At 43.3% G+C, this 27,074-nt stretch overlaps 1 protein-coding gene across 1 annotated transcript in view; it reads left to right on the top strand.

Annotated features, from left to right (window-relative positions):
- Positions 1-22,503: 22,503 nt before the first annotated feature.
- Positions 22,504-27,074, top strand: part of TJP2 (tight junction protein 2) — a 123,809-nt gene continuing 119,238 nt past the window's right edge. Inside the window, 1 exon segment of the mRNA XM_055311698.1 lies at positions 22,504-22,638. The gene's annotated coding sequence lies outside the window, so the exon portion shown is untranslated.

The following is a 27,074-nucleotide window of genomic DNA, read 5'->3' as shown; positions in this document are numbered from 1 at the left end:
GCCAGAGCTTGTAAATTGGTTTTGTTTTGGTCTAATAGATGTTTTTCCTCTCTCTCTCTCTCTCTCTCTGTGTGTGTGTGTGTGTGTGTGGTTTCATCACTTTTTTTTGCCTCTGGCTCTTTCTGATTAAAAAAAAAACTTTAAAGAGGTAGGACGTGACACACCAGATGGATCTGTGTTTATGTTTAAAAAAAAAAAAATACTGGGGCAGCCCAGGTGGCTCAGCGGTTTAGCACCACCTTCAGCCCAGGGCGTGATCCTAGAGACCCGGGATTGAGTCCCATGTGGGGCTCCCTGCATGGAGCCTGCTTCTCCCTCTGCCTGTGTCTCTGCCTCTCTCTCTCTCTCTCTGTGTGTCTCTCATGAATAAATAAATAAAACCCTAAAAAAAAAAAACTGGCTCACTACACATGCTGAAGGGGGACGCTATTAAGAGCAGTGTTTTTGCCTTTATTCAAAGATTCATTTATTCAACTGACTTTATAGATTGCCCACTTGGTCCAAGCCAGGAGCTAGGACACCAAGGTGAACAAACACATTATCTCCCCTCAAACAGAAAAGTAAACAAATAAAACGTATTGGGAAGAGTTCTGATCAATGAAAATTGTAAATCAAGACTGCCTCATATTCATTGAGACATATGTATGATACTTTTAAAATTATAAACGGTAGTACAGTTGACCCTTGAACAACACAGTTTTGAACTGTGGGGGTTCACTTTTTTTTTTTTTAAGATTTTATTTATTTATTCATGAGAGACACACAGAGAGAGGCAGAGACACAGGCAGAGGGAGAAGCAGGCTCCATGCAGGGAGCCTGATGCAGACCCGATCCTGGGTCTCCAGGATCATGCCCTGGGTAGAAGGCAGCGCTAAACTGCTGAGCCACCCGGGCTGCCCCAGGTGGGTTTTTTACAGCACAATACTGTAAATGTACTTTCATGGATTTTCTCTTCCTAATGATTTTTTTTAATTTTATTTATTTATTTGTGAGATAAAGAGAAAAAAAACACAACAGGGAGGAGGAATAGAGGGAAAAGGGAAGCAGACCTCCCCACAGCAGGGAGCTCCATGCAGGGCTTGATCCCAGGACCCTGGGATCATGACCTGAGCAGAAGGCAGATTCTTAACCAACTGAGCCCACCCCCTCCCCGCCCCACATACCTACCCCTCCTTATGATTTTCTTACTAGGGACACCTGGGTGGCCCAGTGGTTAAGCATCTGCCTTCGGCTCAGGCCATGATCCTGGGGTCCTGGCACGGAGTCTCATATCGGGCTCCCTACATGGAGCCTGCTTCTCCCTCAGCCTATGTCTCTCTGCCTCTCTCTCTCTCTCTCTCTTTCTCTCTCTCTCTCTGTGTCTCTCATGAATAAATAAATAAAATCTTAAAAAAAATTATTTTCTTACTAACATTTTCGTCTATCTCACTCTATTGTACTAATAGAATGTATAATATATGCAACATACAAAATACATGTTAATCCACTGTTTCTGTTACTGGTAAGGCTTCCAGTCAACAGCAGACTATTAGTAGCCAAGTTTGGAGGAATCACCGGTGGTACTCAGATTTTCAACTGCGCAAGGGTTGGCGCCCATCACCCCTGCATTGTGCAAGGGTCAATGGTACACTGTACAGACTGCTTTGCACCCTTTTTTTTTTTTTTAAGATTTTATTTATTTATTTATGAGAGACACAGAGAGGCAGAGGGAGAGCAGGCTCCCTGCGGGGAGCCCAATGCGGGACTCGATCCCAGGACCCAGGATCAAGACCTGAGCCTAAGGTGGACGCTCAGGCGCCCCTCGGATTTGGTTTTTTGTTTTGCTTCTTTACTGTACAATATGCCCTAGAGGATAGTCTACCTAGTAGTTGTGCATTTTAAATAGATGCTATGGCCGTAAGTAAGCAGTGGGCAAGAGGATTTGGGCAGCCTGTCCAGGGCTTGGTGCCTGGTTAGGAGTGGGAGGCATCTAGGCCAGTCCTCCATCTACTGGAAATTTCACTCACCCTCTTGCACTTCTCTACAGTTGCTCTAGCAGAAAAGGGAAAAACCTGGAAGCTACTTTATTTATGCTCCATCCCAAGACCCCGGGATCATGACCTGAGCTGAAGGCAGATGCTTAACTGACTGAGCCCCTCCACCCCGCTCCGGCGCCTGGGGCTTAAATTTTCTAAGCGCTCCATCACAGAAGTACAAATGCTTAACATCCCCCTTTGGATTTATACACCTGGATTTGAAACCTTACAATAAATTGCATTCGTCACAATAATGGAAAATCAGTAGTGATTTATCATACACTAGCCCAGCGCTTAGCCCACAAGATCCAAAGCATAAATAAAATAGCTTCCAGGTTTTGCCCTTTTCTGCTAGAGCAACTGTAGACAGCCCAGCAATAGTTGGAGCAATAGAAGTATATTTGTTTGGGATGGTTGTCGGGTGTCGGGTTTGGTTGGTTTTTGTTTTATTTTGCTATGATAATTCTCAAATAACTTTTAACTTTTTTTTTTAAAAAAGGTTTATTCTCTTTGTTGCTCCTTCATAATCCAGAAATCAGTCAAGTGCTGTGCATGAGATGCAGCTTGCACACTGAGGCGGGTCTCCACTTTCCATCCACCTAATCTTCCACGGGCATTAGTAGGATTCTCAATGAGACAGACGTCCGTGTGACGTGGACTGTACAGTGGGGTTTCCCATGGGTCAGCACTGATTTCTCCCTTCACAATGACACAAAGGCAAATACCAACAAAACTCTGCCTTCCTCAGTTTCAGGACTCACTTATCGAAAGCCTTCTTTTTTCTGGTGATGACACACAGTAAACATGTGCCCTGCCAACTCCCTCAGAAATTCCACTAGACCTAAGGGTTCAATTAGGTAAACAAAGACAGGGCCATCTCTTCTCTCCACTGATGGGCAGCTGCCGTGAAGTCACACTTGGCACCATTGTGTTCTAGCATGGCACAGTCACTAGCACTCACACTTAAAGCTGAGAAACAATACCTTCAATAAAGGGTCTAGATGTGGAGAGTATAATGTCCTGGAGGTACCCAGAATAAGAAGTCAGTTCTGACCAACTTGCTTTGAGCACCTATTGTATGCACTGTCACACTCTTCTCATACTCTACAGTCTGGTCCGCAAGAAAGGCAGAAGCATAATGCCTTCGATCCAGAACCCAAAATTGCATTCAAAGAGAGGCTTAATATAACATACCATATCAGTTCAAGGAAATTGGCAACTGTTTTTGATTTAGGGAAAGATTGGAGGAGAAGGCCTTGAAGGATGAACAAACTGTAGCAAGTGGAGAGGAGAGGAGGCACTCCATGCCAAGGAGTCAACTGGAAGGACAAATGGGGCCATTTCTGATAGGGGAGAGATTTGAGCAGAGGTGGGAAGAATGTGAATCCAGATAAAGTAAGCAGTCTGGAATCTGGGGAGCAATGAACAAGTGAAGAGGGGATGAACAAGGGGCTAGATTTAGGGACCACGAATCTGTAGATAAGGGTTTGGAGTATGCTCCTGCTCCTGTATTCTTGCTCCATGCAAGAATTTGGAGGAAGGGAGAGACATGGTTATAAACTATATGGCTGGGACGCCTGGGTGGCTCAGCAGTTGAGTGTCTGCCTTCGACTCAGGGTGTGATCCTGGAATCCTGGGATCGAGTCCCACGTCAGGCTCCCTGAATGGAGCCTGCCTCTCCCTCTGCCTGTGTCTCTGCCTCTCCTCTGTGTCTCTCATGAATAAATAAATTTTTAAAAAATTAAAAAAAACTGTATGGCTTTATTAGTCACTGTACTAGAACTGTTACATCAAAAACAGGAAGATGTCATGTCATCTATTAAATCTGGACCTTCTACCATGGTTAGTAAAAAGCTACAGCTAGTTCAGGGAATTTTATTATTCGTGGCAGAGTTTTGCTTATGACCTAATATCTTTATTAAGTCTTTTATGAGACTTTGGCATGCAGAGAAATTACAATGTTATTTCTCAGAATTGATCTATGTAACATTCTATAATTAGCACTTACTAGTTTTTTCTCTTCTTAAAAAATAGTGTTTGTTTTTCTTTTAAACAAGGAGAATTTGGGGGTATGGAAATGAAAAGATCAGATCTATGTTTGTTTGTTTTCCCCCATCACCTATTTTACCCATCCCCCCATCTACCTCCCCTCTGGCAACCACCACTTTCTTCTTTCTTCTCTATAGTTAAGAGTCTGTTTTTTAGTTTGTCTCTTTTTTTCTTTGTTAGTTTCTTTTGTTTCTTAAATTCCACATATGAGTGAAATCAATCATATGGTATTTTTCTGCCTCTGACTTAATCTACTTAGCATTATGCCCTCTAGACGCATCCCTATTTTTTTTTAAAGATTTTGTTTATTTATTCATGAGAGAGAAAGAGAGAGAGAGAGAGAGAGAGAGAGAGGCAGAGACACAGGCAGAGGGAGAAGCAGGCTCCACGCAGGGAGCCCGATGTGGGACTCGATCCAGGGTCTCCAGGATCACGCCCTTGGCTGAAGGCTGTGCTAAACCGGTGAGCCACCCAGGCTGCTCTAGATGCATCCCTATTGTTGCAAATAGCAAGATTTCATTCTTTCTTATGGCTGAGTAATATTCCATTATATATATATAGAGAGAGAGCTTATATACATAGACATATGTGTATATGTGCATATGTGTGTGTGTATATATATATATATATTTCCCACTATAAATAATATTAAAATAAACATAGGGGTGTATATATCTTTTCAAATTAGTATTTTCATGTCCTTTGGGTAAGTAGTCAGTGGTGGCATTACTGGATCATATGGTAATTAATTTTTTGAGGAACCTCCATACTGTTTTCCACAGTGGCTGCACTAGTTTGCATTTCCACCAACAGTGCACAAGGGTTCCTTTTTCTCCACATCCTCACCAACACTTGTTGTTTCTTATGTTTTTGACTCTAGTCATTCTGGCAGGTGTGAGGTGATATCTCCGTGTGGTTTTTATTTGCATTTTCCTGATGATGAGTGATGATAAGCATCTTTTCATGTGTCTATTGACTATCTGTATGTCTGCTTTGGAAAATGTCTGTTCATGTGTTCTGTCCATTTTTTAATTTCTTAAAAATTTATTTATTTATTTTATTATTTTATTTTTATTCATGATAGACAGAGAGAGAGAGAGAGAGAGAGAGAGGCAGAGACACAGGCAGAGAGAGAAGCAGGCTCCATGCAGGGAGCCCAACAAGGGACTGGATCCCGGGACTCCAGGATCACACTCTGGGCCAAAGGCAGGTGCCAAACCGCTGAGCCACCCAGGGATCTCCCCTTGTCCATTTTTTAAATTGGATTATTTGTTTTTTGGGTGTTGAGTTCTATCAGTTCTTTATATATTTTGGATACTCTTTATCAGACATATCATTTGCAAATATCTTTTCCCATCCCAGAGGTTGTCTTTTAGTTTCGTTGGTTGTATCCTTTGTTGTATGAAGATTTTTGTTTTGGTATAGTCCCAATAGTTCATTCTTTTATTGTTTCCCTTGCTTCAGGACACATAGCTAGAAAAATGTTGCTATAGCCCATGTCAGAGAAATTATTGCCTGTACTCTCTGCTAGGATTTTTATGGTTTCAGGTCTTACATTAGATTTTTCATCCATTTTGAGTTTATTTTTTAAACTTTTTTTTTTTCTTGAGAGAGAGAGAGAGTACAAGTGGGGGGAAGAGCTGAGGGAGAGGGAAAAGCAAATTCCCTATTGAGCAGGGAGCCTGATGTCAGACTTGATTCTGGAACTATGGGATCATGACCTGAGCCAAAGGCAGATGCTTAATCCACTGAGCCACCCAGGTACCCGTTTTGAGTTTATTTTTGTATAGTATAAGAAAGTGTTCTAGTTTCATTCTTTTTCATGTAGCTGTCCAATTTTCCCAACACCATTTGTTGAATAGACTGTCTTTTCCCCATTGCATATTCTTGTTTCCTTTGTCAAAAATTAATTGACCATATAATTGTGGGTCATTTCTGGGCTCTGAAATGGCCCAAGCCATGACATTAAATAATCTCCAGTTATACACAAAAGATGTTGGGGGAAAGGGCTGGGGAGGAGGAAGCACCAGGAAAAGCACAGTAAACAAGGGTAAGGTTATTGTGCAGATTTAAATCTTTGTCTTCAGGACACCTGGTGGCTCAGTAGTTGAGCATCTGCCTTTGGTTTAAGCCTTTGGCTTAACGTCCTGGGATCAAGTTCTGCATCAGGTTCCCCACAGGAGCCTCCTTCTCCCTCTGCCTGTGTCTTTACCTCTCTTTGTGTGTCCATCATGAATAAATAAATAAATAAATAAATAAATAAATAAATAAATAAAATATTTAAAAAAATCTTTGTCGGGCAGCCCTGGTGGCACAGCGGTTTAGCGCCGCCTGCAGCCCAGGGCGTGATCCTGGAGACCCTGGATTGAGTCCCATGTCAGGCTCCCTGCATGGAGCCTCCTTCTCCTGTGTCTCTGCCTCTCTCTCTCTCTCTGCATTTCTATGAATAGATAAATAAAATCTTTTTTATTTTTTAAATCTTTGTCTTCTTCACTGATAAGAATTTCTAGAGATTTAGAGACCTCCTTCTCTTCTTGGTGCAGAAAGGAAGACAAATGTAAATTGCTCTTAAAAAACCAAGTAACTTCTACTTGGTCAGGGCTTCTTTCCTGCCTGATGTTTTTCAAAAAAATCATCATCTTAAAATAATCCATATGCCAAAGAGATATATTCTGGGGTGGCAAATTCTGCTTCTCTTCATTCCAAATCATTTCTGACTTATCTGGATATTTGAGATTAACTCGCTATGATAATACGCGGAAGTCACAAAACAAATCCTACCCCACAGTCACACAAATTAGTGGGATACATCTTAAAAACTGAACATGGTCTCCTTTGACTTATTCTAATTTGCTTTCCCTGGAAACTTGCAGAGAAATGAGTATATTTGCTCTAGGTGGACTCTTGTTTTCTTATTGATATGAAAAGCAGTACAAGGAAATGAAGTTGTTTTTCATGTGAGGAGGGGCAATCCTTGTAAATATAGGCAGAGCCAGTGCAAATTTATAAGGTAAGGGCAGCCCAGATGGCTCCGCGGTTTATCGCCACCTTCAGCCCAGCGCGTGATCCTGGAGACCCGGGATCGAGTCCCACATCGGGCTCCCTGCATGGAGCCTGCTTCTCCCTCTGCCAGTGTCTCTGCCTCTCTCTTTCTTTGTCTCTCATCAATAAATATATAAAAATAAATAAATAAATAAATAAATAAATATAAATTTATAAAATCTCTTTTAAAAATTCATAAGGTAAGAATTTTGAGGTGTGTATGAGTTTGCAAATTTTTCCACAAGACTCAGAAAGCACACGATAGTTAGGGTTAAATAATATATGTCCAAGCCGGGAAAGCAGAGACTCTACAATTTATAAAGGTGCAATAAGTGCACCATGACCTGCTGAAAACTCATCAATAATGGCTTATCTCCTGGAGGTTTATTTTTCCTATCCATAATCCTTCATCTGAAATATTTGGGCCAAATGTTTTGGAATGCAGAGCTCTTCAGGATTATCAAGTATATACTACATAGCATTGCAAAATACATCCAGCGGTCTGGGGCAGTACTTCATAATTAAACCCATGGATATATCCACAGGGAAATGTATGATTACTTATACTAAGTAGAATAAATACGGATCATAAACAGACTTAAATCAATTCAGGTCAGATTTTGCTGCCAAATTTGCTTAGCACCAGGGGAACCTGGGTGGCTCAGTGGTTAAGCATCTGCCTTTGGCTCTGGTTGTGATCCCTGGGTCCTGGGATCGAGTTCTGCATCAGGTTCCCTGCAAGGAGGTTGCTTCTCCTCTGCCTATGTCTCTGCCTGTCTCTCTGTGTCTCCCATGAATAAATAAATAAAATCTTATAAAAATTTTGTTTAGCACCAAAATTTGGTTTCAGACACAAAACTCTAAAATTTCAGAATTGAGGCTGAGGGATTATGGATCTGCATGACCTTCCTCTGTATGATTGCAAAAAGCGAGCCATCACTTGATACAATCTCATGAGTGGCTATAATGCTATGAATCAAGAATCTGGATCTAGGTAGGAATGAATTACTCAGCATCAATTCCTTCCTCACAAAGTGGATAAGTCTGTAATAGGAGGTCCTTTGTTGGGGGGCTATTTAGCGTATATTAGCGGGATCTGAAAATAGACAAGTAAGAACTACAATGCATTTGCGGAGTGCTTTCATCTGGCTCAGCAGAAGGCAAAACCCTATGAATCATATCCATCCAGGCAGGTGCAGGCCACAGACAACCGATATCTCCCAAGTGAATTTGAAAGGATCTTATTACCCCGGATCCTAAGAGGGTTGTTGCCCGTTGTCTTGGGAACCATAGGTAAGGATAATTAACCCAGCTCCTCATTTTAGTGACTCCTCGGCTCTTGATACAATTTCTCACAGACGTGGCTGCCTAACAGTTGCCAGACCCGCATTTGGGATGTATTTCTCCTGGAGAGTTGACGTGTAATTGTGGCTGTTCCGTCCAGGACAGAGAGCATGGACCATGCTCTCCAAACAGGCCACACATTGGACTACCTCTGGTTTCTGTCTCTTGGGTTTCAAACTGGCAAGTGTGAGGCAAAGCAACCTGGATAATGTGGTTCATAGGATGGCTTGGGAGCCAGGTGAGTAGCTTTGTTTTGTCCTCAGTGTGAGTATTCAGTATAGAAGGAGCACACAGAATTTTCTGGACAGGAGCATTTAGTCATATCAAGTCATAAAATTATTATTTTACTTTTGATTTATTATTTTGTAGGGAATCATACTTTGATGAGGAGTGTGGTTCCCTATACCGAATTTAATGTTTCAGCTCAACACATATTATTGTATCTTTGTGCCAGATATAAGCCCTGTCTGCAGAGTGGAGATGCTAGGCTACAGTAAGCCTGGTAGGGTATATGTGTAATTAGGAAGCAACTTTGACTAATTTTTAAAAAATATTTTATTTATTTATTTGACAGAGAGCACAAGCAGGGGGGAGCAGCAGAGGAAGAGAGAGAAGCAGGCTCCTCACTGAGTAGGGAACCCAACATGGGGCTTATCCCAGGACCCCTGGATAATGACCTGAGTTGAAGCCAGATGCTTAACCAACTGAGCCACCCAGGCACCCAGAGCTTTGACTAACGTGAGCAGAAAAGTGTGAGCAGAAAAGCTTACAGGAAAGCTTGTTGGCAGACTCAGCTGGTATGGGCTTTTGCCTACATGATGCCCTAGATGACTGAAGGTGGAGGACTCATCTCAGACCCATGAGGATCAAAACATAGGCAAACACAGCAGGGCAGAAAGACCAGAAAATCCTTGCCCCCTGTTTCAATCTCTGAGCTGCTGTACCAAAATGAGACTGTCTGCCTTCAGATATTTATGATGTAAAAAACAGAACAACAACAATGAAACAGACCTCTATCTTGTTTGGCCACTTTGGTTGAGATTCTGTTCTCTGTAGCTGATCATAATTGTAATACACTATCTTAGAGTTTTTATCTCTGCATATATATAATTTCTAGCATTAACAACAACCTACGAGGCAAATAATATTATCCTCAGTTTTAAAAGGTGAAACGGGTACCTGGGTGGCTCAGTTGGTTAAGACTCTGATTTCTGCTCAGGTCTCGATCTCTGGGTCCTGGGATCAAGACCCATATCGACCTCTCTGCTCAGCAGGAGAGTCTACTTCTCCCTCTGCCCCTCTTCTCTCTCTCTCTCTCAAATAAATAAAATCAAGAAAGAAAGAAAGAAAGAAAGAAAGAAAGAAAGAAAGAAAGAAAGAAAGAAAGAAGAAAGAAAGAAAAGAAAAGAAAACAGGTTCAAGTAGGTCTAGGGAGCTTACCTCAGTACACAACTAGAAAGTGAGCACACATGAGGACAGATGCCCAGGTCTGGGGACTCCCAAACCCATGCTCTTTCTCCACCTGTACCAGGGGCTTCTCTCCAGAGTTCTTGGACTGGCAGAGAGGCAGGGTGTGGGATGGGGGTGGGGAGGGGGAGGAGACAACTGGTCCAAGTCTTTTATAGAAGCACACATTGTTACAAGGCCTTGAACCAACTCATTAACACGCACTTGTTAAAAAATTAAAAGAGTTAGCTCAGATCCTACAGCTTTTCATACTTTTCCTCTGGGCACAATTGTTTTCAGTTCCTGTTCATCAGAATGCAGAGCCACAGCTATTCTGTATGTCCCACTTACTATTCTGCATCTCTCAACTAATAGTATTTCTTGATGTTCTTATATATCCCACAGTATTTTATTTTTTTTTTATTATTTTTTTTTAATTTATTTATGATAGTCACAGAGAGAGAGAGGGGGGGGGGGCAGAGACACAGGCAGAGGGAGAAGCAGGCTCCATGCACCGGGAGCCTGATGTGGGATTCGATCCCGGGTCTCCAGGATCGCGCCCTGGGCCAAAGGCAGGCGCCAAACCGCTGCGCCACCCAGGGATCCCTATCCCACAGTATTTTAAATTACAAAAATGCCAAATGCAATCTGTAAAATGCTGAAATGGGGAGGGAAATTATCTGTGGTGTCACTACCCCAAATAAGACAAATACAGTTTGCATTTTGGTGTGTTTTGTTCCCGTCCTTCTGCCCCTGTGTTTCAGCTTTGCATAGTAGTAATCATGGTAGGGAATTTTGGATTCTGTAATATTCATTTACACTGAATATTACATTGTAAGTATTATCTACAAGCTCCATGAGGGCAAAACGTCCTTTTTTTGTGAGTCATTGTATGTCATTGTATCGCCTGAGCTCAGCATGATATAGTAAAGCTGGCTCAATAAGTATTTGTTGACTGAATAAATGTTGCTACATACTCTTCATAGTTAACATACATATGCCCACATAATGTACCTTTCAATGGATATGTCTTAGTTTATGTAATATGCCATAATTACTGGATATTTTCAGTTTTCCATTTTTTTGCTCTTATGAATAATGTGTTGTTGAAAAGTTCTGTGCATATAGTCTTTTCCGTATTTGTGCTATTTTTTTTTTCTGTATTTGTGCTATTGTCTGAACATAGGAGCCTAGGGTAAAATATAATTTTTATGAGTCTAGATATGCTTTTTGAAAATGCTTTCAGAAAGGGTGGGAGCAGTTTACAATGGCAATGGCAATGTAGCAGTTTCTTCATACCCTCACCTGCCCTAGTTTGTGTTGTGTTTTTATTTATTTTTTTTAAAGATTGATTTATTTATGAGAGAGAGAGAGAGAGAGAGAGAGAGAGAGGCAGAGACAGGCTCCATGCCAGGAACCTGATGTGGGACTTGATCCTGGGACTCCAGGATCGCGCCCTGGGCCAAAGGCAGGCACTAAACCGTTGAGCCACCCAGGGATTCCCATGTGTTGTGTTTTTAAATTGTTGCTATTGATTTCAGTGTAATAAGCCCTCAATCAATTAGCATGCTTACGTAACCTCACTTTAGCATCCCAGGCATAGTGTGCCAAATACGTATTCATTAAAGTGTGAGCCCATGATTTTGGCCATGTCCCTAATACTCCCACTATTTCCCAATGTATCAAAACGCATGTGCAATTCAGTTGTATCTTAACCTTTAATTTCTATGATTGGCCTACATATGTAAATAGCAGTTATAATTATATATTATAATTTTATTTACAGCTTTTTGTTGTTTAGAACATTTTGAGCATCACATAAAAAAAGATGATTTTTACATTAGACCCTAGAAGTACTCATATTCTTGTTTTCTACAAAGTTGTTCAATGAAATTTATCTCTATATCTACATATGTTTCTATCGACATCTTTCTCCCTGGAAATTCATAGGCAATCCCAGCTCCAGGAAAACTATACTTTTCATGTGTGTTTAAAACTAATATTCACCAGAGACTTCACTAAAACTATAGTAATCTTTGGACTGTTAAAAAGTGATCAACAGAAAGTATTATTTCTTTATGGGCCATTTATCAAAGTCCATCACTGAATGCCATAAAGTGGGCAGTGTGCCAATGACTTAAACTGCTGTTTTCTTAGAAAAACTTCCCAAAGTTTTGGCCACAGAACCTATCTTAGGTTTAGGAAGGACTTAAAGTATCATGCCAAAGCAGACTGGACTATAACGTGTGTTAAAGGGGCTCAAGATAACTGATGCAGGGATTTCTGAGCATGGGGAAGGGATGATCTTTGGCTACTCCTCTTGCCTTTCTTCTCAATACTCTGACAGGTAGCTACATGGGAGGTATTTATCTGCCCCATTTCTGCCTCTGCTTGGGGAGAAGGTGGAGCTGCTGTCTCCCTTGCCCCATGGAGGAGGGACCTGAGGTTTCTCTAGGGCCCAGGAGCAACCCTGTTCTTAGGCCAGACAGGTGTGACTGGGGGCAAGGCCAGGATAAGGAGTGTTGGAGGAGCACTCAGCAGCCACGTGACCTGTGCAACTGTGGCCAGCGTGTTCCTGAGAGCTGCAGCTGCCCTGTTCAATCTGCAGTTACGCACCAGGCCCCGTGACCACTACCTTTCACTAAGTTCCCATCAAAACACACATCTTCCTTCCCATTAGGATCATTACTTTATCAGCCAGAAGATACTGACACATCTTCTAGTTCATCCCATGTGTTTATTTTACTTTGCTTTTTTAAAAAGACTTAATGTTTTTTTTTTTTTTTTTTTTTTTTTTTGGTGAGAGAGAGAGTGCATGACCTGGGGTGGGAGCTGTGGTGAGGGGCAGAGGGAGAAGTAGAAGCAGACTCCCCAACCCCTACCAAGCATGAACCCCTGATGGGTGGGGGTGGGAATGGGGGTGGGTGGGTGGTGGTGCTTAATTCGAGGACCCCAGGATCATGACCTAAGCTGAAGGCAGACACTTAACTGACTGAGCCACCCCGGCACCCTTTAATTTTACTTGCTTTTTTAAGATTTCATTTTTTATTTGACAGGGAGAGAAAGCGAGAGAGCACGTGCATAAGAGCATAAGTAGGGGAAGAAGCAGGCAGAGGGAGAGGGACAAGCAGGCTCCCTACTGAGCACAGAGCCTGATGTGGGGCTCAATCTCAGGACCCCAGATCATGACCTGAGCCAAAAGCAGATGCTTCATCAACTGAGCCACCCAGGGGCCCCTTACTTTCTTTTTAATTAAATTCAAAACAGCACCCCCAAAAAGCAGAAGTGTCTTTTCTAACATTTTCCTATTCCCCTAAATCACCTTTTCAATTAGCCAGAAGATAATGAGCATCCTTCTAACCATTTTTCTATTCTTTTGAATGTATATATATGTACACACATATGTGTATTAATTGCATAAAGAGGCTCATGCCAGATGTATTGCTCTGTACCTTGCTTTCTTCCTTAGCAATGTGTCATGGACAACTTTGCATATTGAGTCATACAGACTACCTGTTTTTACCTGATAGAGAGCATTCCTCAAAATCAGTCAGTAGATATACTATAAAAATGTGACTCCCAAATCAGACAAGAAAGACATCCAGAATTCAGCTTATTCGATCATTTATCCTCCCTACATTTACACAGGAAAAATTTCAAAAATACAAAATAATGGAAAGACTAGTACAGTGAACACCCATATACTCTCCACTAGATTCAACAATTCTTACCACTCTTGTTGGCTGTTATTTCATTCCATGACAGAATTGTATGGTTGTAAAATGAAAAGCATACAAAAAGAAGCAGGATTTATCAAGGCCCAGGTCTTAAGAATTACAAAGGAAAGATGTTTAAAAATCCAAAGAGTCAAAGGAAAGTAAAAAATCCACCCAACCGATTAACCTGGAAGATGCAGATTTCTATGAATAGAAGGAAGAATTAGTAATGTAAGGATGTGGGCAAAAAGCTATCCATTCTTGAAATTAGGGAGTGATTGGTGTGAATATAGAGAAGTTTAGGGATGCCTGAGTGGCTCAGCGGTTGAGTGTCTTCCTTTGGCTCAGGGTGTGATTCCCAGCATACCGGGATCGAGTCCCACATTGGGCTCCCTGCATAGAGCCTGTTTCTCCCTCTGCCTATGTCTCTGCTTCTCTTTCTGTGTCTCTCAGGAATAAATAAATAAAATCTTAAAAAAAAAAGTTTAGTGAGCTGTACGTTGATGCATTTTTTGGTTAGTTATGCAATATCAAACATACTTTGAAGGCAAAACCCAAATGACATAGGGTGGTATATGTGTTTTCCTTGGTGGGTGAAATGAAGAACAATTCTCATCTACAAATTCTGGTCTTGCAATGATCTGACATCTTTTCTCTAAAAATCACCAAGAAAGTAATGGTCTGCCTAGAGAGTGGACATCTTTTGATTCCAAAGGAAAATTTAGAGTCAAGTATGGAAATGGAATATTATACAGTAGGAAAATTGGATGAAATACAGCTATATTCAACAACTCAAATAAATCCTAGAAATATAATTTGTAGTAAAAATTGTTAGTTGCTCGGCAGCCCCTGTGGCGCAGTGGTTTAGCGCTGCCTGCAGCCTGGGTTGTGATCCTGGAGACCCGGGATCGAGTCCCACGTCAGGCTCCCTGCATGGAGCCTGCTTCTCCCTCTGCCTGTGTCTCTGCCTCTCTCTCTCTCTCTCTGTGTGTGTCTTTATGAATAAATAAATAAAATACTAAAAAAATTGTCAGTTGCAGACCACATAAAAAGTGTGATTAGATTTTTATAAATCTCCCAAAACAAGCAAATCCAAACAACATATTACTTAGGAAGATGTACATGTTTGGGGGGAAAATTTTTCTTTAAATATTATTTATTTATTTTAGAGAGAGAAAAAGCATGTGCATGTGGTGGGGGGAGCAGAGGGGAGAGAGAGAGAGAGTCTCAAGTCGACCCCATGCTGAGATCCTAATCTGAGCCGAAACCAAGAATCGGATGCTTAACGGACTGCGCCACCCAGACACCTCTAAAAAAGTTTTTTTTCTTTTAAGATTTTATTTATTTATTCATGAGAGACAAAGAGAGAGAGAAAGAGGCAGAGACACAGGCAGAGGGAGAAGCAGGCTCCATGGAGGGAACCCAATGAGGGACTCGATCCCAGGACTCCAGGATCACATCCTGAGCCAAAGGCAGACACTCAACCGCTGAGCCACCCAAAAGTCTCTAAAAAAGTTTTCTTAATGAATTCATTATTTAGGATAGTGATTCCCTTGAAATGGATGAGGGTGGTTAGGTCTCGAAAGCACGTGGCATCATCAAAAACACTGGTAATGTTCTATTGATTAACTGTGTGTTCATGTATTCATTTTATTATATGCTTTTTCAAGGGTATATAGATGGTACACTGTTTATAGGTATCAAATATCACATAATAAAGTTGTGTAAGGGGAAATAAAGGCTAGACTTACAAAATAGAATAATAAAACATGTAGTTATGCACTATTTACACAGCCATTCTTTTAATGGCATTTATTTATTTATTTATTTATTTATTTATTTATTTAAGATTTTTATTTATTTATTCATGAGACACACACACACACACGCACACACACACAGAGGCAGAGACACAGGCAGAGGGAGAAGCAGGCTCCATGCAGGGAGCCTGATGTGGGACTCAATCCTGGGTCTCCAGGATCAGGCCCTGGGCTGAAGGCAGGGCTCAAACCACTGAGCCCCCCGGACTGCATTCTTTTAATGGCATTTAATTCTAATTTTTTTGTATTCTAGTACACAGGAATAAGCATTCTTGAGTATAATTCTTTCCTTACTTGTGAGGATGGGGTAGATACCTGGAAATGGAATTGCTGGGTCAAAGGATGAAAACCCTGTAGTTAAATGCAAGACTGGGGGGCAAGGTGCAGGAAGAGGGACTTGGAAGCAGGTGGTCAAAAGGTACAAAATTTGAGTTATAAATAAATACAAGAGATGTCATGATGACTATAGCTAACAGTGCCGTGTTATATATGAGAAAGTTAAGGGAGTAAATTTTAAGAGTTCTCCCCACAAGGAGAATACTTTTTTTTCTTTTTTCTTTTCCTCTTAAAAAATTTTTTTTTGAATTTTAAGTTAACTCTATAGCACATATAGGGCTTGAACTCATGCATCCTCCACCAACTAAGCCAGCCAGACACTTCCCTTTTCTCTTTGTATTGTATCTATATGGGGTGATGGATGTTAGTTGATCCTATTGTGGCAATCATTTCACAACAGATGTAAATTAAACAATCTTGCTGTTCACTTTAAGTCTATACAGTGATATAAGTCAATTATTTTACAATAAAACTGGACAAAAAATGTCAAACATACACAGGCAGCAGGAAACAAAGTCAAGATTAGAAACAAAGCTCTTGGGACACCTGGGTGGCTCAGCGGTTGGGCGCCTACCTTCGGCCCAGGGTGTGATCCTGGGATCCAGGACTGAGTCCCACATTTGGCTCCCTGCATGGAGCCTGCTTCTCTCTCTGCCTGTGTCTCTGCATCCCTGATGAAAAAAAAAAAAAAAAAGAAAGAAAGAAAGAAAAGAAACAAAGCTCTTTCTGGGCTCTGTGGTGCACCTGTTGCCAGTAATGAAAACACCTGTCTTATCAAAGCAAGTGCCCCACTTCAGACTGATTTGACTTCTCCCCCATCCTGTCAGTCCAGCCTGCAGGTGAAGCACAGATCAGTTTCAGAACAACAGGATGCAGAACACAAGAACTCCCTGTCCCGAGAGGCAGCAGAATAGGGCTTTGTCTCCCAGAAAGGCAAGATGGTTTCTATGGGGCTGCCGTGGGGCCAGGGCAGGGAGGGAACCTCTGCTGAGCTCCAAGTCAGAACCCAGAGTTCTTGCCCCATTTTTCATGCCACTGCCCCTGGGGCCCATGGAGGCTTCTCTTTTTATTTCTCTGAGCAGATTTTGAAATGTGTAGTCTTCAGAGTGGAAATGCTTAGCAGTTGCTGAAAATGCTCTTTTGTAGACTGTAGGAAAGCACAAAGGAATACATACAGCATGTACCCAGAATGAATAGAGTGGGTGGTAAAAACTGAGATCATGTCAGTTACCAGCTATGCCAGCCAGAGTCCCTTTCTTCCTACCTGAACACATCCAAAGAAAACCCCAAATCCAAGTCTTTGAAATATTTGTTTCAGTTCAGATACAGAAAGAAATTAAACATGTATTTTAGTGTGTGTATATATATATGCCACCCAAACACATGTAATAGCAACATCAACCCCATATACTAGATTAAATCAGTGGCATGTAATTAAAACATATTAAGACTTAGAGAATATCAAGTTTCCCTCAAATAACTTAACCTTTTTTTAGTGTCTAGCTATTCTGAACTGGGGCCCAAACAAGAAATACATGTTGTGTTTCTTCAATGTCATTTAAGCCTTTTAATTTATAGGTTTCTTCCCCTTCATCTCTAATGCCTTGCTGGCTGTTAGGAAATTGGATCATTTGACTTCTTGAGTTTCCCACATTCTGGATTTTGTTGATGTATCCTGTCAAGTGGTGTTCAACATATTCCTTACTTCTAGTTATTCTTATAAATGGGTAGTTGGATCTAGAACCTTGGTCAGACTTAGGTTTGCTCTTTCTGGCCAGAGTGTGTGATTTGTGGTGGTGTCTATTTCCAGCAGATGGCACATAACGTCTGGTGATCTTTTCTACAATGTTAGTGACCACTGATGACTGTTGCTTTGATCCACTGTTTTTATTAGGGTTTTGGAAAATGCTGATATTCAAATTTTGTCAGTCCTCAATTGTTGGCTGGAATAGTTTCTTCATCAACTATTTAGTTATCCTGAGACATGGTTTGTACTTGTCTTAGCCTGGATTTCCCAGGAAGCAGAGCCTTGAGTTATGGGGCTTTATTGGGGAAAGTGATCTTACAGAAAGAAAGTGAGGGACAGAAGGAGCAGAGAAAGCCAAAAGAAGGGAGACTCACTCAGTAGGCTGCTGCTTCAGGCACCAGATTGCTTGGTGAGGGTGACTTGATTTCTGAGAAGCAATATATACAGAGTCTCAGGATATTTCATTTTGTGGGGAAAAAGAAAGGAATATTCATATGTATTCATATGAGATCGGGCGTGTTCAGGGCGGTATGGCTGTAGACAAGAAAGGAGTATTCACATACTAGCTTTTATCCCTCATTGGTAGAAGCTTAGACAATGAAACCTTAACTTACCCAGTCTTCAGGGCAGTGTATGAATGGGCATCCCCATCATGGCACGACAGGGAAGCACTGGGGTGGGAGGAAGGAGATGAGCCCTATTTTCAGTGATTTTTCTTCTTGAGCCTTAAAATTTACCCCAGTTTGGCTGGTGGATGCTTCTAAAAGTTAGCTCCAGATTGCATTTGAGGTCAACCTTAGTTTTTGATAGCTTCCCTGTTTCCTAAATTGACAAGATATTCCAGGCATATTTTGAATATTTCTTGCCTGTGATCGAAAATCAACCACTTCTCCAAGTAGATACAGTTCTTCTTAGGGAAATATAGTATTGAGAGACCACAATCTGAAATCTCGGAATGCTTATTCCTACCAGGTTGGTCAATGTTAGGTGAGCATTTTGAATAAATAGACCTTATGATGTAGGAAAAACAGGAGCGTTTAAAGCCAATGGCCAAGAAAAAATTCTTGAGATGTCTTTGGTGCAAAAAGGTGATTTTTATTAAAGCACAGGGATAAGACACATGGGCAAAAAGACCTGTATTTCAGTCATAAGCAGTGGTCCATTATATACTTTTAAGTTGGGAAGGGGTTAGGGATAATGTAAGCCTCTTGGGTATTTCGAAAACAAGATTTCCAGGATCCTGAGGGGGCTGGCTATTATTATTTTTTAAAGATTTTATTTATTTATTCATGAGACACACACACACACACACACACACAGAGGCAGAGACACAGGCAGAAGAAGAAGCAGGCTCCTCGCAGGGAGCCAAATGTGGAACTCGATCCCGGGTCCCCAGGATCACACCCTGGGCTGAAGGCGGCGCTAAACTGCTGAGCCACCCAGGCTGCCCAGGAAAGGTAATTTATTACTGGTTAGTAAAAATACAGTCATGAGACCCTTCAGATGCATATCAGTGAGCCATATGCTTGGAGGATGATTTTTTTTTTAAGATTTTATTTATTTATTCATGAGAGACACACAGAGAGAGGCAGACACACACACAGAGAGGCAGAGAAGCAGTCTCCCTGTGAGGAGCCTGATGTGGGACTCAATCCCAGGGCCCTGGGATCACGATCTGAGCCAAAGGCAGATGCTCAGCCACTGAGCCACCCAGGCATCCTGCATGGAGGATGATTCTTAACGTGTATCTTTGGGGGAGAGGGGAAGTAGAGAAAAAGGGAGCTTCCAAAGGAATTTCTATAGGTTTAGAGTAGACTCACAGGATCCTGGAAGGTCAGGCTAAGATTGCCTTTTTTTTTTTTTTTAAGATTTATTTATTGGGCAGCCCTGGTGGCTCAGTGGTTTAGCACCGCCTTCAGCCCAGGGCATGATCCTGGAGACCCGGGATCGAGTCCCACATCAGGCTCCCTACATAGAGCCTGCTTCTCCCTCTGCCTGTGTCTCTGCCTTTCTCTCTCTCTGTGTCTATCATGAATAAATAAATAAAATCTTAAAAAAAAGATTTAATTAATTAATTATTTATTTGAGAGAGAGAGAGAGAGAGAGAGAAAGGCAGAGGCACAGGCAGAGGGAAGAGCAGGCTCCATGCAGGGAGCCTGATTTGGGACTCGAACCCTGGGTCTCCAGGATCCTGCCCTGGGCTGAAGACAGAGCTACACCACTGAGCCACCTGGGCTGCCCTAATATTGTCTTTTGGTCATAGCAAAGTGTCAACATTGAGGCAGCTGAACTCCCAGAGGAAGGTCATTCTGCCTATTTCAAGAACTTGTCAATGAGCTATAAGTAGTTAAGAAAATTTAATAATTTTTCTTCTGCCTATGATTCCCACATCACTTGGATTTTTTTTTTTTTTTAAGAGAGAGCAAGAGAGCAGGAGGGGAGAGGCAGAGGGAGAAAGAGAGACAGAACCTTAAGCAAGCTCCATGCTGAGTGTGAGGATGACCTGAGGCTGGATCTCATGACCCTGAGCTCATGACCTGAGCCTAAATCAAGAGTTGATGCTTAACCTACTGAGCCACTCATGCAACCCTGGAAATATATATATATATATATGTTTTAAGAAAAGTATGCCATGAGTTCTAAATAATAATTCCAACTCAAATTTAATATTGCTTAACTGCTTTGGTTTTATATTTATTTTTTCATACTAAAAAATCTTGATTCTAGGACGCCTGGGTGGCTCAGCGATTGAGCATCTGCCTTTGGCTCAGGGCATGATCCTGGGGTCCTGGGGCTGAGTACCGCATTGGGCTCCCTGCATGGGGCCTGCTTCTCCCTCTGCCTGTGTCTCTGCCGTTCTCTCTCTCTCTCTGTGTGTCTCATGAATAAATAAAATCTTAAAAAAAAAAATCTTGATTCTTAAGGCCATTCACATAATTACTTCTTACTAACATTATTATTATCAAAAAGCAGTTTAATTTATTTTATTTATTTATTTTTTAAGATTTTATTTATTTATTCATGACAGTGAGAGAGAGAGGCAGAGACACAGGCAGAGGGAGAAGCAGGCTCTGCACAAGGAGCCAGATGTGGAACTCGATCTGGGACTCTGGGATCATGCCCTGAGCCAAAGGCAGACGTCCAACCGCTGAGCCACCCAGGCTTCCCATTGTTTAGTTTTTTAAAAACATTTTCCAGGGCACCTGGGTGGCTCACTTGGTGAACTGCCTTCAGCTCAGGTCATGATCCCAGGGTCATGGGATGGAGTCTTGCATTGGGCTTCCTGTAAGGAGCCTGCGTCTCCCTCTGCCTGTGTCTCGTTCGCCCCTGCTCTTGCATGCTCTCTCTCTCTCTCTCTCAAATAAATAAGATAAAAAAAAAAAAAAACATGTTTTCCATCCTTAGAGTATATACCTAAGGAATGTGGAGTTAAATAATTGTTTTAAATTCACCTGACATACTTTCCCCTTCCATGGGAAATTACTGTTCTCTTTTTAAAAATTGTACTGTCTATTCGGCTCAATCTACTCACTTTTTGAAGTAAGTTGTTGATAGGTAGCCCAGAAGTCTAAACTGAATGAACTTGGGCTTTATTAGAAGCACTCATTCATTCCATTACTTCTGGCAGAGGTTTGGGTGGGAAGGAAGGCAGGAGGGTTTGCAGTCATATGCTAAGGTGTCTTCAATGAGCCTTCTTGGAGGTTTTTTTTTGCATGTGCAGTAAAATATACATAACACGAAATTAGGCATTTTAACCATAAAAGAAAGATCTTATTTATTTATTTGAGAAAGAGAGAGTAGGGGGAAGAGGAAGAAGCAGGCTGCCCGCTGAGCAGGAAGCTCGATGTGGGGGCTGGATCCCAGGACTCTGACCATGACTTGAACCGAAGGCAGACGCTTAAGCACTGAGCCACCCAGGTGCTCCCTTTTTAACCATTTGTAAGCATACAGTTCAGTGGCATCAAGTATACTCACACTATTGTGCAACCCACACCACTATCCCTCTTCAGAACTTTGTCATCATACCAAAGTGAAATTCTGCACCCATTAAACAATAACTTCCTATTCCCTTCCCAGGATTTTTAACGTGACTCCATGGAAGGCGCACCTGCTGGCCAGTTGCAGGCTTGGGCACTGGGACGCCGCTGCCTTCCCGGCCGAGCAGGGGTTCCCGCGGTGACTAAGCAGGCCCTGGGGTTAAGGCTCCCGCCCTCACCTATTGTCCCAGCGGGAGGAACCGGTATTTCCGGATTGGGGCCTCAGACCCTGTGATCCCGGCTAAGGGTGAAGTTCGTGGGGGAGGGGCGCGGAAGCGGATCATAAAAGTTAACTTGCCACCAAAATCACCAACCCGCTTCTCATCCCACCCACCCCCAAGCAAAAACAAAGATCCCAGCAGCGCCAAGCACCTGCAGCCACGGCCCACGACCGTCCCTCCGGGGTCTTGGAGGGTCTTGGAGGGTAGTGCAGCTAAGTGCTTCTTGGCGCACAGCCCCGGAGAGGATCGGGAAGCCGGGCCGAGGACGAGGAGGAAGGCAGCACGTCGAATCCCCCCTGCGCCCGCGCGGAAAGCGAGCTCCGCGGCAGGTCCCCGGAGAGGGAAGCGGCCGGGGATTGGATGCCCCGGCTGGAGGCTCCGAGGTCCCTGCGGCCACAGTCCTTGCCCCACCGCTGGGTGGCGCCTGCGAGCCCCCCCGTCGCTGCCAACACCCCAAAGTAGGGCTGCAATAAGCTGCGTGCCTTGCCCCAGACTAGAACCTGGCACCCTTGGGGTCTCGAGGGAGCAGGTGACAGCCGCCGCCCGCCCTCCTCCCCTCCGGACCGCGGCTCTCTGGCTCTCCGCCGCCCTCTCCCCCTGCCCCCACCCTGGGGTTTTTTTTTTTTTTTTTTCCTTTCTCCCAGACCTCCAAACAGGAAATAGCTTGAGTCCACAATAATACACAGGAGCAGCGAGCGAGGCCACTGGTGCCCGCCCATTCCCTGGGCAGCGTCCCGCACTCCGGCTCCGGCCAGGCGCCGCCAGCGACCAGCGCGGGCCGCGCGAGGGACACCCGCCCAGCAGCCGCGCCGCGTCCGAGCGCGCCCCCGCGCCCCCGGGAGCCGCCCTCGCCCCGCGTCCGCAGGCGAGTACCCCCCTCCCCTCCCCCCTCCCCTCCCCCGGCCCGCGGCCGCCCGGGCTCAGCCGTCGCCGGGATGCCCCCCACCGCCCCCGGTCCTGCGAGCGAGGGGTGTGCGGGGTGTGGCGGGGCGCCGGCGCCTGGATCTGCGCGCGGGCGGAGGCGGGGGGCAGCGAGAGGACGTGCGGGTGGAAGCTCCCCGGCCCCCATCTCCCTGTGCTTTCGGGGTGTACTTTGTTGGGCACTGGTGTCTTTCCTCGCTGGGGATGCTTGGCGGACTTCTCTGCCTGGCAGTCCCCCGCGGGGGACCGCAGCGCATCGCAGGGTGTCTCTTGGGGGACCGTCTGGAAGTGGGTTCGGGCACGCACCTGGGGCAGCTACAGGTGCCCTTGGGAGCCGCCGTCCTTTTCCTACCTGGCCTGGCGCCTTCTCCCCCAAGGAATAGGGGCTCTTTCACTTTCTGTTGAGCTCTTTCAAAGGGCCTCTGGTTTCTGTTGGCGCGGCCCGCGCTGGCAGCGGTGGAGAGGGCAGGAGCTGGTGCCCTGGGGCCAGGGAGGCGCTGGTGAGTTGCAGGCAGGTGGGGGTTGCGGGTCGGGTCCCCGGCGGGTCTCAGCTACGGGGCTTGCGAACCCCGCACGGCCGAGAGCCCGAAGGGGCCCGCGGGCCACCGCCACCTGCGGGGCCTCGATCTGCGCCCCCAGCGCCGAAGAGCCTTCCCTTTAGCAGGCGGGGCGTCGTCCGTATTCAAGGCTGCAGGGCCCTTCTATAGGGAACTCAGGCGAAGCCGAGCTGGAGATCTTTATGTTGGATAAAGGCCACTGGATTCCAGGCATTCTTCGAGCTTGAGAAGGGTATTCTCGGGACTGTTTTTGAAGTTTGCGGGAAGGCTTTCTGCGAAGATGCCCCTCTGTCCACCGTCCTTATCGACGGTGGCACCTTCCTAGTCCCAGAGGTGGGTGGGGACACTTGGGAAGCCCCCGGCGTCGGACATTGTGTGGAAGTTTCTCAAGGCATTTTTACAAACGGTGGTTGGTGGATAATTTCCGTCCTCAATTAATTCTCTTGAAAGGTGTGACTAACCCTCCCCATTTCCTAGTGAGGGGACTGTGGTTCTAGATGGTTAGATTGTTAGGGGGATAGTCTTTTTACTCCGAAGTGCTCTGAGGCCCAGCGGGTCCAAGTGAGATCCAGGCACTAGCTGCTTCACCCGGGGGCTTGTTTTTGTTTTTTATTAATATTTTATTTATTTATTTGAGAGAGAGAGCACAAGCAGGGGGAGCAGCAGAGGGAGAGGGAGAAGCCGACTTCCCACCGAGCAGGGAGTCCTCCCCCAGGGGCTGGATTCCAGGACCCTGGAATCTTGCACGACCTGAGCCCAAGGCAGATGCTTAATTGACTGAGGCCAGCCAGGCGCCCCTGGGGGCCTGTTAAAAGTGAGCCCAGACCTACCGATTCAAGATCCCCAGGGGATCTTTTGCACAATAACATTTGAAAAGCACCACCTAAGGTTTCTTGGGGTGAAGCATACTGTCCAGTGTGGAGAAGGGATTTATAATTCACTTCCATACATTTTCATCAACTCCTACATTTGAAGTGGAGTTGATGAAAATTTTGCCAAAGCAGGAAAAACACGCCTTTATTTTGCCAAAGCAGGAAAAACACGCCTAAGCTGCAAAGTGTCAGGCTACTCAACGAGATTTGGACATGTGGTTTGCACACTAGCCTGTGAATTTTTTGTTTCTGGATACTTTTATTCTTTAACTGTTATTATTATGATAAAATATACATAGCATGAAATTCACCATTTTAACAGTTTTACATGTAGAGTTCAGTGCCATTAAGTACACTGACAAGGCAACCATCACTACTCTCCATTTCCAGAACTTTTTCATTGTTCCAAAAACTCTACCTGTTAAACAACACCCCATTCTCCTCTCTCCCCAGCCCTGGAACTGCTGGATCCTCTAAATGGTATTTTTTTGTAGGGTCGAGAAAAGGTCGAATGGGAATGTAAAGTAAAAGTAAAATCATGTTCCCAGAATATGTATAAACATGTAGAGATTTCTGGGTCACTGTCTTTGTGGCCATGGCATGGTAGCTTCAGGTACTTAGTGTGCATATGCTTTCTTTTAATAGAAATCCACGAGGGTTTCCTTTCTGTTTTGGCAGCAAAGGAATGAAGCTACCCAAGGCTCAAACTGCACTGATTAACTAGATGCACATTAATATCTAGATGCTTGGTGACGTTTATCTATCTCTACGCTTCCTTTAACTAGCTTTATTTTAGGTATCCTGTTTATACTGGGTTTATTATTATTTTTTTAACAGTGACTCAAGTACTTTTTTGAAAGTAGTTGGAATAAACCTTAAAGAAAAAGTTGCTGCTTGGTAAATACAGGAATACAAGGTCACAGCAAAACTTCAGAAAGTAGATTTGAAATAATTTTCCCAAATACCCCGAACTATGTATTTTGTTTCTGCCCTTTTTTTTTTTAATGGTTTTATTTATTTATTTATTTATTTGAGAGAGAGAGAGCTCTGAGGAAGGGGCAGAGGGAGATGGAGACTGCCTGACAAGCAGGAAGCCTGATGTGGGGCTCAATCCCAGGACCTGAGCTGAGGGCAGATGCTTAATTGACAGCCACCCAGGTGCCCCTTTTTTCTGCTTTTATGTTAAATGAGTCCAATGGTCCAACAACATTATTTCTAGTTGTAAAAATGTTTGTAGAATTGAGGAAAGTCTTGTAATAATGAAAGTCATTGACCTGCATCTGCTTAAAATTGTCCAGCTTGCAATTTGAAGACATACATTTAAGTGAGAACACAAATATGAATTGGCAAACTAATAAAAGTGCTTTCATTCATGAGCTAGGAAAGTCATTGTTATGGAGCAATGATGTGGTTTCAGGCTGCCTGGCTGGCTCAGTTGGTAGAGCATACTACTCTTGGGGTTATGAGTTTGAGCCCCACATGTAGACATTACTTAAAAATAAAATCTTTAAAAAAGAGAGAGAAAAGAATGTGGTTTCGAATATATACGTGATCAAGGATATTGGGAAGATTTACTAAATAGCTGAGTGGTGGGAGATCCTTCAAATTCTTCCCAGATCCTTTTTTCTTTTACTAAGATACTTTTCCTGTGTTTTGGCTTTTATTGGAACGAGGCTATCTACTTGTAGGAAGGAACTTACAGCTTCCTTTGAATGAAAAATAATTTAACTGGGCAAGATTAGATAAAAATTCTCCTTCTTGAGGAGATTGTTGTATTCGAAGAAATTCAGATTCTTGTCTCCTTGTAATTGCAGTAAGTAAAGGTTTCCCTTCTTCCACTGCGTTTTCTTCTTAAATAGTAATATAGTCCAGAGTTTTATTTGGTGAACAAATGCTATTTTGTAGTTCACGCATGAGAAAAAAAAATCCTTAGAACGTGTCCAGTGAATGGTTTTTTCAGTGATGCCAGGAGAATCATTGGGGAGTTTAGTAAAAATGGGTAATGTTGGTCAACATTCTCAAGATCTGAGGTTTAGTAGCCTGAATGTCTGGAAGAACCTACTGGTCTCCATAGGAGAGATCAAGGTATTGGACTACTCGATTTAGAGTCCATGCCTATTGCAAATCAGGTATTTTCAGATACATTCTCATTAAATCTATATAATGATCTGGGGAGAAATATTTCTTTTCCCCTCATTTTACAGATGAAAAAACTGAAGCTAGTGGTGGTCTTCCTACTCTAGACCATGGTTCTTCTCCATTGCTCTTTCATGTAGAATCGCCCCTGCCTACAAATTCCCCTTCACCTCAAAGCCGAAATACATAGCCGAAATGAAGAAGCTATGAATTCATTAATATCTTTTGGAACATCAGGTACTACATGCACTAGGTCCTTAGGCCTAAGGACCTAAAAAGATGAACCAAAACTGAAATAAATTCCCAAAGAGCAAAGATTTTTAAAAGCAAAGGGTTCTTTTCATGGGACCACAAGATCTCTGATGAGTGATGAATCAGATTATACTTGGCTTGAATGTAGCATTATTGTAGCTGGTCCAGCTTCCAGAAAAATCAAGACGTGGGCATTCTCCTTACTGAGATGAGTCAGCCTTACCGTCTCTGCAGATCGGCCGGTCAGTATCTATGTGGCACCCCTAGATGCTAAAGAGTATGGAAAAAAGGGCGCAGGATTTAGGTGCAGGAGGAACATCTGCCCTCAACAGCTACCTGGGTTTAATAAACGTCATATAGTCCGAGTGGCACATTCCGAAATATAAAATTAAGGACATGATTATCTCCCTTTGAGATAATAGTAAGAACTCTAGAGAACCATATTTGCAAAAGTGCTTGTGAATTTTATTTTATTAAAAAGTTTTTTTAAAAGATATTTATTTATTCATGAGAGACACACAGAGAGGCAGAGACACAGGCAGAGGGAGAAGCAGGCTCCTCAC

The sequence above is a fragment of the Nyctereutes procyonoides genome, unplaced genomic scaffold, assembly GCF_905146905.1.
Source record: "Nyctereutes procyonoides isolate TBG_1078 unplaced genomic scaffold, NYPRO_anot_genome, whole genome shotgun sequence".
NCBI lineage: Eukaryota > Metazoa > Chordata > Mammalia > Carnivora > Canidae > Nyctereutes > Nyctereutes procyonoides.
The sequence above is the reverse complement of the archived record's forward strand: the minus strand, read 5'-3'. Positions and strand labels throughout refer to the sequence as shown.